Source organism: Paramisgurnus dabryanus, chromosome 9, assembly GCF_030506205.2.
Source record: "Paramisgurnus dabryanus chromosome 9, PD_genome_1.1, whole genome shotgun sequence".
In the NCBI taxonomy this organism is placed as follows: domain Eukaryota; kingdom Metazoa; phylum Chordata; class Actinopteri; order Cypriniformes; family Cobitidae; genus Paramisgurnus; species Paramisgurnus dabryanus.
This window is the reverse complement of record NC_133345.1, coordinates 6,551,997-6,569,496: the sequence shown is the minus strand read 5'-3', so window position 1 is coordinate 6,569,496 and position 17,500 is coordinate 6,551,997. Positions and strand designations below refer to the sequence as shown.

At 35.0% G+C, this 17,500-nt stretch overlaps 4 non-coding genes and 3 pseudogenes across 4 annotated transcripts in view; all 7 read left to right on the top strand.

The window, feature by feature from the left end:
* The first annotated feature begins 9,145 nt into the window (after positions 1–9,145).
* On the top strand, positions 9,146–9,264 carry LOC135722077 (5S ribosomal RNA). Its single transcript, XR_010521824.1, has one exon. It is a non-coding gene; the product is annotated as a 5S ribosomal RNA (ribosomal RNA).
* A 1,220-nt stretch (positions 9,265–10,484) lies between these two features.
* Positions 10,485–10,603, top strand: LOC135723099 (5S ribosomal RNA). Its single transcript, XR_010522813.1, has one exon. It is a non-coding gene; the product is annotated as a 5S ribosomal RNA (ribosomal RNA).
* A 5,894-nt stretch (positions 10,604–16,497) lies between these two features.
* LOC135764090 (5S ribosomal RNA) lies at positions 16,498–16,616 on the top strand (annotated as a pseudogene).
* Positions 16,617–16,740: 124 nt separating this feature from the next.
* LOC135762650 (5S ribosomal RNA) lies at positions 16,741–16,859 on the top strand (annotated as a pseudogene).
* A 125-nt stretch (positions 16,860–16,984) lies between these two features.
* Positions 16,985–17,103, top strand: LOC135763026 (5S ribosomal RNA). The gene has a single exon (XR_012337546.1). It is a non-coding gene; the product is annotated as a 5S ribosomal RNA (ribosomal RNA).
* Positions 17,104–17,223: 120 nt separating this feature from the next.
* LOC135761829 (5S ribosomal RNA) lies at positions 17,224–17,342 on the top strand (annotated as a pseudogene).
* Positions 17,343–17,463: 121 nt separating this feature from the next.
* LOC135763381 (5S ribosomal RNA) overlaps positions 17,464–17,500 on the top strand; it is a 119-nt gene continuing 82 nt past the window's right edge. Inside the window, exon 1 of the ribosomal RNA XR_012337533.1 lies at positions 17,464–17,500. This exon is cut by the window's right edge and continues 82 nt beyond it. This is a non-coding gene — a ribosomal RNA (5S ribosomal RNA).

The window sequence follows — 17,500 nt, the reverse complement described above, 5'->3', positions numbered from 1 at the left end:
AAGGAAAAGAAAGAGTTTTTTAACATTTTAAGAAATATTGTAAGAAAACATAAAGAGGTAATAATGATGGGGGATTTTAATACTGTGTTCAGTAAACAAGATATGGCAGAAGGAATGGTTTTTAAAAACGATATGGGAAGAAAAGAATTAAAAATTTTAATGGGTGAAAATAATATGATAGATGTGTGGAGGGAAAGAAATGCAAGGAAAAAGGAATTTTCAAGAAGACAAATAGTGGGGCAGTTTGTATGCCAAACCAGAATTGATTTTGTTTTATGTTCAAGAAATGTGGAGAATTTTATAGAAAATATGAAGTATGAGGAAACAAGTTTTAGTGATCATAAGTTTTTATTTTTTAAGTTGGACTGGAGTAAAATGCAAAGAGGACCAGGAGTTTGGATTTTAAATACACAAATTTTAAAGGATGAGCACTATGTGTCAAAGGTTAAGGAAATTATAGAAAAAGAAAAGGAAAATGGAATGTATAAAGAGGATAAGAGGATATGGTGGGAAAATGTTAAGTTTTTAATTAAAAAATATTCAATGAAATATTGTAGTTTAATACAACAATGTAAAAAATACAAAGAAAAAGAAATGAAATTAAGTTTAGAAATGGAATTAAACAAAGAGATAAGGACATACAAAAGATTAGGGAAATTGAAGAAAAATTAAAAGAAATAGAAGAAAAGAAATATGAGGGGGCGATGCTAAGAAGTAAAGCAAAATATGTGGTGGAGGGAGAAAAATGTACCAAGTTCTTTTTTGGTCTGGAGAAAAGCAGAGGGAAAGCTGAAACAATAAAAGAAATAAGGGGTTCAAATGGAGGAATTGTAAAAGGAAATGAAAAGATTTTAGGAGAAATTAAGATTTTTTATGAGGATTTGTTTAGTGCAAGGAGCGTGGAGGAGGAGAAAATGAACAAACTTTTAAATATGATAAAAACAACAGTAAGTGAGGAGAATAAAAAGGAATGTGACCAAGTGATCAGAGAGGAAGAGATTGAAATAGCAATAAATCAATTAAATAAAAATAAAAGTCCTGGAATAGATGGTTTGGGAACAGAATTTTATGTGTGTTTTAAAGGAGTTTTAACAAAGATTTTAAATGAGGTTTTTAAAGAGATTTTTGAAAAAGGAGAAATAAATGAAAGAACAAGGATGGGTTTAATGAAGCTGATTTATAAAAAGAAAGGAGAAAAAGTAGATTTAAAAAACTATAGACCAATCACGATGCTGAATACGGATTTGAAGATTTTAGCGAAAGTTTTAGCCAACAGGTTAAAGGAAATAATGCCAAGTATAATTACAACGAATCAAGCATATGGAGTTAAAGGGAGAGATATTGCAGATATAACGATGAGTATAAGAGACACTATATGGTACATGAAAGAAAAAAATGAAGAGGGATATATAATCAGTTTGGACTTTGAAAAAGCTTTTGATAGAGTGGAGCATGGGTATTTATTTGGAATTTTAAAGAGTTTTGGTTTTGGAGAAAATTTTATTAAATGGATTAAGATTTTATATAAGGGTGCATTAACAAAAATAAAATGTAATGGTTTTTTAACAGACTGTTTTAAAATTACAAGATCAATTAGACAGGGTTGTCCGCTCTCAGCATTATTATACTCGCTGGTATCAGAACCTTTAGGACTAGCCATTAGACAAAATAAGAAAATAATAGGCATAGAAATTGAAGGGAATAAAGCAGATGGAAAAGTTTTTCAATATGCTGATGACACAACGTTAATTGTAAAAGGACAAGAAAGTATCAAAGAAGTTATGAAGGTTGTAGGAAAATATTGTAGAGGGTCTGGAAGCAAAATAAATGAGGATAAAACAACATATATGAGATTTGGTAAAGCCAAGGATTTAAAAGATTGCTTTGATTTTAAAGAAGTTGAAAAAAATGAGGATTTTAGGTGTTTTAATGGGGAAGAATGAGAAGAAAGTAAGAGAGGAAATGTGGGAACAAATGGTAACAGATATAGAGAGGAGGTTACAATTTTGGAAACTAAGAACTTTAAATTTGAAAGGGAAGGTTTTAATTTTAAATGTTTTAATGGTGTCTAAACTTTGGTATATTTTATATGTATCCGAAATGCCTGTATGGATGGAACAAAGGTTGAAGAAAGGTTTTCTTGATTTTATATGGGAGGGGAAACCATCGAGGATTGCATACAACACAATTTTAGGGGCGGTGGAAAAGGGCGGTTTAGGATTAATGGATGTGGAACAACGAAAAAATGCTTTGAGAGTGAAAATTATTAAGAAATATTTAAATGAAGATATCAAAACTGGTTGGAAGAAAACAATGAAATACTTTTTAAGCAAAGCTGGTAATTTTAACTTAGGGGATGGAATTTTATGGATGAAAACAAAAGTCTGGATGACGGAAGGACTACCTGAGTTTTATAGGGAAATTTTAAGTGCCTGGGGAAAGTTTTTAACGAAAATTGAGTATGATCCGCATGGGAGAGAAAACATTTTGAATCAACCTTTGTTCTTAAATAACAATATTTTAAAACAAGGGAAAGGAATATTTTTTAAGAAATGGATGGAAGTGGGGATAACGAGGGTGAGAGATATTCTGTATGAGTTTAAAGAGGGGTTTTTACCGATACAGTATGTAATGAATGCAATGGAATTAGCAAAAGAAGAATATAATAAAACAGAAATAACCAACAAATATGAAATGATTAAGAATGCAATACCAAGAGACTGGATTAAAAGAATAGAGTGTATGGATGAAGATCCAAAAGAAATGAATATTTATGTGAAAATGGAGGAAAATACTGTTGATTTTAAAGAATGTAATGTAAAAAGGTTTTATTGTGTTTTTAGAGATGGAGTTTTTAAAGTGCCAATTGTAAATGAGTACTGGTTGGGAAAATTCAAAGATTTAACAGAGGAGGATATATGGGGAAACATGAAAGGTAAATGTGTGGAAACAAAATTGCAAAGTTTAGAGTATATTATAAGACAAAAAGTGGTTTTTACAGAGTCGGTTTTATATAAAATTGGTTTAGCTCAAAATGCAATGTGTAAAGTGTGCAAGGAAAAAGAAGAGGGGATTTTACATATGTTCTTATTTTGCACAGAATTGGAGAATTTTTTAAGGAAATGTAAAAGTATGATTAAAGATTTAACTGTGGATTGGAATGAAAATGAAATTGAATGGAACAGAGTGGTTATGTTTGGTTTTGAAAAGAAAGGTCAAAACAAGAAGTTTATAAATCTGTGTATAATGATGATGAAAAGTGCAATTTGGGAAAGGAGAACTGTGGCAAAAAAAGAAAATATTGTGATGGATGTTTGGAATGTTTTTAAAAGGAGAACAGAATCATATATAGAAAAACTGTATGTGCATTTTAAGTGTACAAAAATGTTGCAAACTTTTTATGATGTTTTTACAAGAGAAGTCTGTTGTGTTTTAGAGGAACTAAACTGGAAGTTACCAGATGCTGATGAAAACCCTCGTTTACGGCCACACCACCCTGAGAGCGCTAGAGAGCAACAAGGAAGTGTTTGGCTACAGTAGGGAGGGAAAGGCTCTCCCAACAGTTTGCTTTATTTGGTTTATTTTCAAAAAAAGTTTTCTATTATTTGTTAAAAATAGTTGCATATTTCTTTTTGTTGAAAAAGATTTGTTACAGCAGCTCTGAGCTTTGCTCAGAAGCTGACAAAAAAGGCGCTTTTGCGCACAATGGACGGCCTACCTGGCAAAGACTTGAACATGGAGGAAGAGAAACGTATGGAGAAAGATCAAGGAACAGACAATGGACTAAATGAATTTCAGAATGGCAAACATGGTGAAGATGAAGGTAGGAGGATGCATGGATTTGAATATAAAAAATATTCTAAGGAAGCAACATTGATTGTCAATGCGGCTCAGGTGAAAGAAGTTAAAGCTGAAGATGTCATCAATTCTTTGAAAGAAAAAATTGGAGTTACAAACATTTTAGCTGTGAGACCAAGAGCAAACAAGGAATATGAAATGACACTGGAAAATGAGAAAGTATGTGAAATTCTTAAAGAAGGTCTTATTATCAAAGAAATTTTGTGTGAAGTAAGAAGCTTACAAACAAAGGAATGCATTGTTTCCTTCATGCACCTGCCTGCTTATATTTCTGATGAGACTATAACAAGTAAGCTATATGCATGGGGAGTAACACCAAATTCAATAATCAAAAGGAGATATTATCCAGGAACACAGATCACAGACGGCACCCGTTATGTGAAAGTAAAGTTTCCTAAAGAAGTACCATCACTTCCTTACAGTACACGATTTGAAACAGCAGAAGGGGAGCAGTATTTCAGGGTAATACATGATCGTCAGATAAAACTCTGCAGATTGTGTATGGGGCCTGGACACATTATGAAGGACTGTCCGGAGTTTAAATGTCATAACTGTGGAGAGACGGGGCACTTCGCCAGAGAATGTGATGCAGTGCGCTGCCCAGATTGTAAAAAGGTGCTAGTGAAATGTGAATGTTGGTGGGAACAAGAAAATGAAGCAGGAAAAGAGGCGGAAGATACTAAGGATGTCCAAAATGATGATGAAGATGATGAGGAATATACAGAAGCAATGGAAGAGGAGTTGGTGGAGGAGGAAGAACAAAAGGGAGATACAGTGGAAGAGGATGTGGACAATGAAAATGAGGATGAAGGATTAAAGAGTAAAGAAGGCGAACAAGAACTATCAAAAATACAAGAGGAAGAAGAGGAGATGGACAGAGATGAAAGAAGTGACATTAAAAAAGACTGGGAACAGGTGACAACAAGAAGAAGACAGATAAGGGTAAGCCCAAATATTGAAAAGGCTAAAAGAAGACACTTAATGAGAATGAAAATCAAAGAAAAAGAAATAAATAGAAGAGGACAAAATGAGAACAGCTTTGAAGTGTTATCTGGAACTGAAGACGAAATAGAATGAGAAGAATAATTTGGATTATTTTAACCTTAATGGTGCTGAACATTGCCACAATTAATGTGAGGGGTTTATTGGACTATGAGAAATTTGAAAAGTTAAAAGAATTTTGTAAACGGGCAAATATCTTAATGATTCAAGAGACAAATTGGAAGGAAGAAGTAATGAATAATTTTAAAAAGAAATGGAAAGGAGAGGTCTTTTATAACAATGGGGATGGGAGAAAAGGGAGAGGGGTAGCAATATTAATTAAAAAAGGAGTGTGTGAGAATGTGAAGGAGGTTTATAATGATGGTGAAGGTAAATGTATGGCAATAGAAATTAATGAAGAAGGGGATAGAATTGTTTTATGTAATGTTCATGCACCTGTGGTAGAAAAAGAAAAAGTAGTATTTTTCAACACATTAAGGGCATTAATTGAAAAGTGGGGAAAGGTTTTAATAATGGGGGATTTTAACACTGTATTTGGCAAAATGGATATGGCAGAAGGGATGATTTTCAAATAGGATAGAGGAAGAAAAGAGCTTAAAAGTTTGATGGAAGAAAATGACCTAGTGGATATTTGGAGAGAAAGGAATGAAGGTATCAAAGAATTCTCACGAGAACAAATAGTTAAAAATTTTATTTGTAGAAGCAGAATAGATTTTATGATTTGTAACAGGGACTTTATGAAAGTAGTTGATAATATTTATTATAAAGAAACGTCTCTTAGCGATCATAAAGTTTTATGGGGACATATGGATCTAAGTGGAGTAAAGAGGGGGCCAGGCTTGTGGATTTTAAATACAGAACTTTTAAAGGAGGTGAGTTTTAAGAAAAGAATTAAGGAATTGATAAAAGAGGAACAAAAAACTTCAATGTACAAAGAAGATAAGAGAATATGGTGGGATAATGTTAAATACAGAATAGGGAAATATGCAAGAGACTTGAGTAAATTAGTGCAAAGGGCAAAAACTGTTAAGGAGAAAGAAATAAGAAATGAATTAAAACAGATTGTAAATGAAGGAGGAGAAAACATCCAAAAAACATTCATATTAGAAGACAAACTAAGAGAAATAGAGGAGAAAAAATTTAAAGGGGCAATGATACGAAGTAAAGCTAAATATATGGTAGAGGGGGAAAAGTGCACAAAGTTTTTCTTTAATCTGGAGAAAAATAGACAGAGGGCTAGTTTGATCAAAGAATTAAAAGGGAGGAATGGGGAAATGGTTAAAGAAACAGGAGGAATTTTAAGGGAAATAATGGAATTTTATAAGAAGTTGTTTAGTAAAGAAGGAATAGGAGAAAATGAAAAATAATTTTTAATAGAAAAAATTAAGAAGAAGTTGGATACAGATGATAAAAAATTAAGTGACGAACATATTAAAGAGGAAGAAATAGAAGAAGCTATAATGCAGTTGAAGAATTGTAAAAGTCCAGGAAGAGACGGATTGTCTGGCGAATTCTATAAAACATTTAAGGAAGTGCTGGTACCGATCTTGAAAGAAGTGTTTGATGAGATATTAAAAAAAAAAGGAAACAAGTAATTTTATGGGAATAGGGATTGTTAAATTGATTTATAAGAAAAAGGGAGATAAACATGATTTACAAAATTATAGACCATTAACTATGTTAAATACAGATTTTAAACTTATAGCGAAGATTTTAGCGAATAGATTGAAGAAAATTTTACCTAATATAATAGAAACAAATCAGGCATATGCGATACAAGGAAAGGACATTACAGATACTGTTTGCAACATTAGGGATGTGATGAGTTATATGATGGCTAAAAAGAAAAGTGGGTATGTTATAAGTCTTGATCTTGAAAAAGCATTTGATAGAGTAGAGCATGAGTTTTTATTTGGGATTTTAGAAAAGTTTGAGTTTGGAGAGAACTTTATAAAATGGTTGAAAATTCTATATAGTGGAGCCAAAAGTCAAATAAAGTGTAATGGGTTTTTAACTGAGCCCTTTACTATAACTAGATCCATTAGACAAGGATGTCCATTGTCAGCTCAATTGTATAGTCTTGTGGCTGAAACGCTCGGGCTGGCAATAAGAGAAGAAAAGGAAATTAAGGGGATAGATCTAGAAGAAAATGATGAACTACAAAAAATATACCAATATGCAGACGACACCACATTAATAGTGAGAGATATTAAAAGTGTCAGGAAAGCAATGGAAATTTTAGAAAAATATTGTAAAGGTTCAGGGGCAAAGATAAATATACAGAAAACAGCTTATATGCAAATAGGGGAGGGAGAAAAAATTGAAAGTTTTTACCCATTTAATAATGAAGAAAGCTTGAAAATTTTAGGGGTAAGAATTGGAAAAAATGAAAAAAATATGAGGGATTTGATTTGGGAAGAAGTTGTTGGAAATATGGAAAGAGTTTTAAATTTTTGGAAACAAAGAGATCTAACGTTAAGAGGAAAAGTATTAGTTTTAAATGCTCTTATGTTGGCTAAAATGTGGTACGTGTTGGGGGTTACACCTTTGCCAACAAACACAACAAAAAGAATAAAAGCAGCAGTTTTAAATTTTTTATGGGATTCTAAACCTTCAAAAATTGCATATGAAACAATAATAGGGCCAGTGGAAGAGGGTGGATTAGGTTTACAAGATCCGGATTTAAAGAAAAAGAGTTTTAGAATCAAAACAGTTAAAAGGTTTTTAAATGATGAAAATCAAGAAGAATGGAAAAAGATAATGAGGATATTTTTAAACAAGTGTGGAAATATGGGAATAGGTTCAGATATTTTGTGGATGAAATTGAAGCAAACTATGATAACTGGAATACCAGAATTCTATGTGGAAGTTTTAGAAGCATGGAGGGACTTTAAAAAACACTTATGTGTAAAGCCGGGGAAAAGAGAGGAATTCTTAAATCAACCACTCTTTTTAAATGAAAATATATTATTCATGGATAAAGAACTGTATTTTAAACAATGGATTAATGCTGGTTTCAAGAGAATTAGAGATGTTTTATATGAAGTAAAAAAAGGATTTCTACCCTTGCACGCCATTATAGATGAAATAGAAGAAGTTGAAGATACCGTTAATGTGAAAATCATAGAAAAACAATATAATCAGGTAAAAGAAGCAATTCCAAAACACTGGATTGAGCAACAAGAGATAAAAGGGAATAAAGAAGAAAACTTTAAGATATTTCTAAAAGAAAAGGGAGAGGACGCCCTTTTTAATCAATGTAATGTTAAGGATTTTTATGTCCTTTTTAGAAAGGAGGCTTTTAAGGAGCCTATAGCTTCACAGTTCTGGGAAAAAGTTTTCAATGATATTGACAAGAACATCTTATGGAAAAATTTGAGAAAATGGTATATGGATGCAAGGATGGAAAACTTGGACTTTTGTATAAGGCATAACATTGTATTCTCAGAATTAAAGTTGTATAAAATTGGGATGGTACAAAGTCCCCTATGTAAAGTTTGTTTAGTCAAAGATGAGGGGATTTTGCATATGTTCATATCATGTACAGAACTTCAGACTTTTAGGTTAAAGATAAAAAATGTGGTAAAAGTATTGATGGGTGAGAAAAGTGTTGACATTGAGAATGAGCAAAGATGGAATTGTGTGTTTTTATTTGGTGTCAACATAGAATGTGAAATGAGAAATGTGATAAATATTTTTTTAAGTGTGGCAAGGTCTACAATATGGTGTAGAAGAAACTTAGTAAGAGAAAGAGGAAAGAAAATGGACCTGTGGGTTAATTATAAAAGAAAATTGGAAGAATATGTAAAGAAGCTGGAGGTGTATTTCGATAATGAAGGTAAACTGGAAGTATTTGATAAGTTAATATTGAAGAATAATCCCTTTGTAAAAAATACACTGAATGGTCTGGAATTGCAACTGTAAAAACAAGTTACAATGTCTTTCATTTTAATTTTTACTCCTATGTAATGTATTTAAAATGATAATGTGAATATTTTGTGTTGTAAACAGAGATTTGTTTGAAATAAAATTTTGTAAAAAAAAAAAAAAAAAAAAAAAAAAAGCACGCCCGCTCTCGTCTGATCTCGGAAGCCAAGCAGGGTCGGGCCTGGTTAGTACTTGGATGGGAGACCGCCTGGGAATACCAGGTGCTGTAAGCATTTAATTAATTAAATATTTATTTATGTCATATTTTCCCATGAATGCGTCCTTTCTGTAAGCGTTCTCCCATGGCATGGCGTTGCCACATTAGTTTTGAAGTGTCTCTCGAATCGAGTCTGCACTCGCTTACGGCCACACCACCCTGAGCACGCCCGCTCTCGTCTGATCTCGGAAGCCAAGCAGGGTCGGGCCTGGTTAGTACTTGGATGGGAGACCGCCTGGGAATACCAGGTGCTGTAAGCCCAGTGGTCTCAAACTCCCGGCCCGCGGGCCATTTGCGGCCCGCCCTCCCCCTCTCTGCGGCCCGCGGCACCTTTCAACAATATAACATAATTTGGCCCGCAGAAAGATTTTTATTCACTTTGTTTCATATACATTTCATTTTAAATAAAACGTTTAAGGGTTCGTTCACATTTCGCGTCTAACAACGCACGTTAAAACGAGTCAAGGCGTTTCTTACTGCTTGGGAGCGGAAGTTGCGTTCCGTGGCGTGGGTCACGTCACCCGTTGCTACGCAGCCTTGAGCCTCGCGCACTCCGTGATTGCGAGGATAACGGAATGCGTGATCGGACTTTAATTCCTCATCTGAACCTCGCGTCAATCATATCATTGTCACCATGCGATCAGTTAATCTGGTCAGGACTTTGTAGTGTTTGTCCTGAGAAGATTTGTTACTTCCGGGTGAATATCAGCTGTTACTCAGAGAAGAGCTGCGGTGGGGCTCACATCAACAAGTCACAGCTTCTAACGGAGACACCGCATAATATGAGGCAGAGCCGTAGATGTAATGCTTCATATAATCTACAGATAAGAAAAATTGCCATCAAAGTGCCCAGGTTAAAAGAGGAAAGATGAGGAGAAACATACAGAGGATAAAAGTATGTATACTGCTATATATTAATAAAGTATAATATATTATTATGTAGCTTGCTATGCAATTACACCTAGCAGTATTATATTTTTTTCTGTTTAACTAGCTTAAGTAACATTGACTACCCATTCAGAAGTTTTAGGATCACTTTCACTTATTCATATTTTTCCACATAAAATAGCAAATTCATTAAAACTGTGGAATAACAAAGATGGAACATAATAAAGTCAATACTATGACTGTAAACAATCCAAAATAAATCAAAACACAAACACTTACTGATGGTAATTTAGTTTATGAATGTATACAGAAATGTTATTTGTTAGTTTAGTGCAAGGGTTAATAGGCCTTAGTTATTAAAGAGAAGGTTAAGAAATGCTCTCGTCTGATCTCGGAAGCCAAGCAGGGTCGGGCCTGGTTAGTACTTGGATGGGAGACCGCCTGGGAATACCTGGTGCTGTAAGCATTTAATTAATTAATAATTTTTTTTATGTCATTTTTTCCCATGAATGCGTCCTTTCTGTAACCATTTACCGATGTCATTGCGTTGCCACATTAGCCTTGAAGTGTCTCTCGAATCGAGTCAGCACTCGCTTACGGCCACACCACCCTGAGCACGCCCGCTCTCGTCTGATCTCGGAAGCCAAGCAGGGTCGGGCCTGGTTAGTACTTGGATGGGAGACCGCCTGGGAATACCAGGTGCTGTAAGCATTTAATTAATTAATTATTTTTTTATGTCATTTTTTCCCATGAATGCGTCCTTTCTGTAACCATTTACCGATGTCATTGCGTTGCCACATTAGCCTTGAAGTGTCTCTCGAATCGAGTCAGCACTCGTTTACGGCCACACCACCCTGAGCACGCCCGACTTGGTACGTTCCAGGAAGTGAGTTGGCTGCAGTTTGGTGAGGAAGGCTCACCACATTTTTTGTAGTTATTTTGTTTGTTTTATCACTTTATTTAGAAAGTCTTTTATTTTTTACAAAGTATTTTTTCTTTATTCCTCCCAGCAGCTATCGCTGCTTGGGGGGGGTAGAAATTTTATTTTTGGTACTTGTGCCTTTCTTTTTATTCAAACACAATTGTTGGACAGACTAATGGCATCGAAAATTGATATGGATGAGGATACACGCTTGATGATCGAAAAGGGAAAGGACAAAGAAATACAAAATGGAAACGACATGGACAAGGAACAAAGTAGAAAGAAACCGGTGAAGGATTATTTAAAAGAAGCAACAGTAACTGTGGAGACATCTAATGTGAATGCCAGAGCGGAGGATATAATTACAGCTGTAACAGAGATAATTGGAGTGGGGAAAATTTTAGCGGTAAGGCCTAAACAAAACAAAGAATATGAAGTGACTTTAGAACATGTGGACGACGTCGATTTATTAATGGATGGACTAGGCATCAAAGGCATGATTTGTGAGGTAAAGAAACTAATAAACAAACACTGCGTGGTCTCGTTTATGCACTTGCCCGCTTACATAAGCGATCACAAAATTTTAGAAAAACTTGAAGGGTGGGGAGTTATCCCCATTTCAGCTATTAAAAGACGCCTTTATCCTGGCACCACTATCGAGGATGGGACAAGATTTGTTAAAACAATGTTCCCGAAGGAGGTTACCTCTCTCCCCTACAGTACTAAGTTCGATACGGCTGAAGGGCTTCAATATTTTCGGGTGATGCACAGCCATCAGGTTAAAACCTGTCGGCTGTGCATGTGCCCAGATCATATAATGAAAGATTGCCCTGCTTTCAAGTGCTATGTATGTGACGAGAGGGGACATTTTGGGAGAGATTGCACGGCGGTAAGGTGTATGGATTGCAAAAAGGCTCTAAACAAATGTGAATGTTGGTTTGAAAATGATGATGAGCATTGTGCTGGCGAGCAAGTGCATGGGCGAGAAAACGTAATAGATCCAGAGGCTCTCTCTACAAAAGAGATAAGAATCGATGGAACTGCTGAATATAATGACAATGTTGAACAAATGGAGGATCAACACAAACTTTTACATCAAAAGCCAGACGTTGAGGTGGGAAGTGTTATTGATAAGACTGTGAAAAATGTGATGGATATATTAGACAAAGAGGAAGAAGGGAGGGAAAGACAGAGGATGGAACTTAAAGAGCCAGAGGAACAATCTTCACAAGAGAGTTTGCGTGAGTTGTTGGATGCACCAACCACTAAAGATGGAGGACTGGATGGAGATGAGAGCTCTAACAGTGATAAAGAAGAACATGCTGGATTATCAGTGAAAACCTACAAAAGAAGAAGACAACTAAAGGTAAAGCCAAACTTAAAAGGAATAAGGAGAAAAACTCTTTTGAAAAACAGATATGAATGCTTAGAAGATATAGAGGACATGAACTAAAGAGAGAATTATGGTGCATTTAATGCTTTCACTTCCTTTTTATATACTTTTTATTTATTACATCTCTCATATGGTTTTAAATCTGGTCACCTTTAATGCCAGAGGACTTTTAAACTTTAACAAGCTTGAAAAAGTGAAAGAGATGTTTAAAAATGAGGATGTGATTTTGTTGCAAGAAACAAATTGGAGAGAAACACATATATGTGAAATTAGGAAGAGGTGGAATGGGGATATTTTTTACAACAATCAAGACAAGAGCTATGGCAGAGGGGTGGCCTTTTTAATAAGGAAAAACAAGAACATTGTTTGTAAAGTGGTATATAAAGATAATGTTGGGAAGTGTTTAGCCATTGAGATGGAATATGAAGAAAACAAAATAATTGTGATAAATGTACATGCACCTAATGAGGAGAAGGAAAAGAAACAGTTTTTTTATAATTTAAGGACGGTTTTACTAAAGTACAAAATGGCCATTTTGATGGGAGATTTTAATACAGTTTTAAGCAATATAGATATGGTGGATGGTATGGTTTTTAAAACTGATACAGGAAGGAAAGAATTGAAATCAATAATGGAAACTTACAAACTAGTCGATGTGTGGAGAGAAAGGAACGGGAAAAGAAAACAATTTTCTAGAAGACAAATGGTTGGGGATTTTATATGTCAAAGCAGAATTGATTTTACTTTATGCACAAGAAACCTAGAAGGATTTATTGACAAGATAAGATATGAGGGAACTAGTTTAAGTGATCACAAATCAATGTTTATGCAAATTGATTGGAGTAAGCGTAAGAAAGGTCCAGGGGTTTGGGCTTTAAATGTGGAGATTTTAAAAGAGGAAAGTTATGTACAAGATATAAAGGAGCTCATAGAAAATGAAAAGCATAATGCAATGTATATGGAGGACAAAAGATTGTGGTGGGAAAATGTCAAGTACTTAGTGAAAATTCACACAATAAAGATATGCCGATTGATAGAGAAATGCAAAAGGTATAGGGGTAAAGAAATAAGAGAGAATTTAGAAAAGGAGTTAAATCGGAATGAGAAGGATATAATGAAAATAAAAGATCTAGAAGATCAACTTAAAGAATTAGAAGACAAGAAGTATGAAGGTGCAAGGTTGAGAAGTAAAGCGCAATATGTAATTGAAGGAGAAAAGTGTACAAAGTTTTTTTTCGATCTAGAAAGAAGGAAAGGAAATGCGGAAACAATAAAAGTAGTTAAAAAGAAGAATGGAGAAGAAGTTGAAAGGAATGAAGATATTTTGAGAGAAATTAAAATATATTATGAGGAATTATTTACAACAGATGGAGTGCAAGATGAAGGGGAAGAGTTGCTTAAGTTAATAAAAACAAAAGTTGGAAAGGAAGGGAAAAAAGATTGCAATAAAAGTATAAGTACAGAAGAAATTGAAAGAGCAATAGGTGAACTAAATAAGAAGAAGAGTCCAGGAATAGATGGTTTGGGAAGTGAATTTTATATAGTTTTTAAGGAGGTTTTAATAGGTATTTTAAAGGAAGTGTATGATGAGATATTTAAGAAAGGAAAGATGAACTTGAGAATGGGTATGGGATTAATGAAGGTGATATATAAGAAAAAGGGAGATAAGGCAGACTTAAAGAACTATAGACCGTTAACAATGTTAAATACAGACCTGAAAATTCTATCAAAGATTCTAGCCAATAGACTAAAAGAAGTGATGCCAAGCATCATAGAAAGTAATCAATCATATGGCATAAAAGGGAGGGATATAGCTGACACTACAATAAGCATAAAAGATACTATAAGGTATATGGAGGAGGAAAATATAGAAGGCTATGTGATAAGCTTGGATTTTGAAAAAGCATTTGACAGAGTGGAGCATGAATTTTTATTTAGAGTCTTAAAAAGCTTTGATTTTGGTGATAATTTTATCAAATGGATTAAGATTTTATATAAAGGGGCTGTAACACGGGTTAAATGTAATGGGTTTTTAACACAATGCTTTAAGCTTACCAGATCAATTCGACAAGGATGTCCATTATCTGCCCTTTTATATTCCTTGGTTGCTGAGCCACTGGGGCTGGCAATAAAGCAAGCAGGGAATATCACAGGAGTTAATATTAAAGGAAGTGATGAAGGGGTGAAGATGTTCCAATATGCTGACGACACTACGCTAATTGTGAAAGATATTCAAAGTGTGCAAGCAGCGATGGGAATAGTTCAGAAATTTTGTAAGGTATCAGGAGGGAAAATAAATGAAGAGAAAACTGTGTACATGAGATTTGGGGAAATTCAAGAATTAACAAGTTCTTTTACTTTTAAAGAAACTCAAGAAACGAAGATCTTAGGAATTTTAATGGGGCATGATAATAAGCAAACAAATAATACCATGTGGGAAGGCATTATAGGGGGTATTGAAAGAAGATTGAACCAGTGGAAATTAAGAACGTTATGTCTGAAAGGTAAAGTTTTAATCCTTAATATCTTAATGGTATCTAAATTATGGTATGCATTATATGTGTCAAGTATGCCTCTATGGGCAGAGCAAAGACTAAAAAGATTTTTCTTGGATTATTTATGGGAAGGAAAGCCTCCGAGAATTGCCTATCACACTATAATAGGAGCAGTAGAGAATGGAGGTTTAGGTTTGATTGATGTTGCAGAAAGAAAGAAAAGTTTGAGAGTTAAAATTGTGAAAAAGTTTTTGGATGAAGGCATTGTAACGACATGGAAAAGTACGATGTTGTATTTTTTAAACAAATGTGGGAGTTTTAACTTGGGTAAAAATATTTTATGGATGAAAACGAAGAATTGGATGGTACAAGGTCTACCTGACTTTTATAAAGAAATGTTAAGTGCTTGGGGATATTTTCTAAAGTATGTGCAGTATACTCCTCAAGGGAGAGAAAACATTTTAAACCAACCTTTGTTTCTAAATAAGAATATTGTACACCAAGGGAAAGAAATGTTTTTTAAGAAATGGTGGGATGTGGGGATCATGAAGGTGAGAGATATTTTATATGAGTTTAAAGAGGGGTTTTTACCTGTTCAGTACATTGTGGACACAATGGATGAAGCAAAAGAAGATTACACTAGACAAGAAATCCAGAAAAATTATAATATTATAAAGGAAGCTATACCAAGGGACTGGATTAATAAAATTGAAAGTATGGAGCAGGGGAATCAAGAAATTGATGTATGTGTAAAGTCGGAGGAGAGAAAATATGTTTTTCAAGAATGTTCTGTTAAAATTTTGTACCAGATTTTAAGAGATGGTGTTTTTAAGAAACCCAAGGTAAATGAGTATTGGTTACATAAATACAAAGACCTAAAAGAAGCTCAGATATGGGATAATATGAGAGGCAAAATGGTTGAAACAAAATTAGGGAATTTGGAGTACCTGATACGACACAAAGCAATTTTTATAGATACATTGTTGTACAAAATTGGAAAAGAGCAAAGTTCAATATGTAAAGTTTGTAAAGAAGAAGATGAAGGTTTCTTACATTTGTTTTTATATTGTAAAAAACTGGACAGTCTCAATGCAAAATGTAAAAGACTTTTTGAACGTTTGAAAGATGAAAAATGTGAAAAGGACATGGACTGGAATAAAGTGATGATGTTGGGTGACCACAAAAATAGTAAAGTAATAAATCTACTGGTGATGCTTAGGAAAAGAGCAATATGGGAAAGAAGAGCGGTAGCCAAAAGAGAGAAGAGAGTCATAGATGTAGATATGATCTTTAAAATGAAAGTGGAAAACTATCTGAAATGCCTGTTTTTTTATTTTAAGAATCAAAACAAACTGATTGAATATTATGATGTTTTTAACCATGATGTGTGTGAAGTGTTTGAAGATTTTCACTGGACGTTGCCGAATGGCAATGAAGCTTTTGACATGTAATTATTTATTTATAATGTTTTGTGGGTAAATGTTTTAATATGTTTTTTGTATAATGTGTTGTAAATTGAATAGAAACTTTAATAAAAAAAAAAAAAAAAAAAAAAAAAAAAAAAAAAAAAAAAAAAAAGCACGCCCGCTCTCGTCTGATCTCGGAAGCCAAGCAGGGTCGGGCCTGGTTAGTACTTGGATGGGAGACCGCCTGGGAATACCTGGTGCTGTAAGAATTTAATTAATTAATTTTTTATGTCATTTTTCCCATGAATGCGTCCTTTCTGTAAGCGTTCTCCCATGGCATGGCGTTGCCACATTAGTTTTGAAGTGTCTCTCGAATCAAGTCCGCACTCGCTTACGGCCACACCACCCTGAGCACGCCCGCTCTCGTCTGATCTCGGAAGCCAAGCAGGGTCGGGCCTGGTTAGTACTTGGATGGGAGATTGCCTGGGAATACCAGGTGCTGTAAGCATTTAATTAATTAAATATTTATTTATGTCATTTTTCCCATGAATGCGTCCTTTCTGTAAGCGTTCTCCCATGGCATGGCGTTGCCACATTAGTTTTGAAGTGTCTCTCGAATCAAGTCCGCACTCGCTTACGGCCACACCACCCTGAGCACGCCCGCTCTCGTCTGATCTCGGAAGCCAAGCAGGGTCGGGCCTGGTTAGTACTTGGATGGGAGATTGCCTGGGAATACCAGGTGCTGTAAGCATTTAATTAATTAAATATTTATTTATGTCATTTTTTCCCATGAATGCGTTCTTTCTGTAAGCGTTCACTGATGTCATGGCGTTGCCACATAAGTCTTGAAGTGTCTGTCGATTCGAGTCGGCACTCGCTTACGGCCACACCACCCTGAGCACGCCCGCTCTCGTCTGATCTCGGAAGCCAAGCAGGGTCGGGCCTGGTTAGTACTTGGATGGGAGACCGCCTGGGAATACCTGGTGCTGTAAGCATTTAATTAATTAATTATTTATGTCATTTTTCCCATGAATGCGTCCTTTCTGTAAGCGCTCTCCCATGGCATGGCGTTGCCACATTAGTTTTGAAGTGTCTCTCGAATCGAGTCAGCACTCGCTTACGGCCACACCACCCTGAGCAAGCCCGCTCTCGTCTGATCTCGGAAGCCAAGCAGGGTCGGGCCTGGTTAGTACTTGGATGGGAGACCGCCTGGGAATACCAGGTTCTGTAAGCATTTAATTAATTAATTATTTATGTCATTTTTTCCCATGAATGCGATCTTTCTGTAAGCGTTCACTGATGTCATGGCGTTGCCACATAAGTCTTGAAGTGTCTATCGAAGCGAGTCAGCACTCGCTTACGGCCACACCACCCTGAGCACGCCCGCTCTCG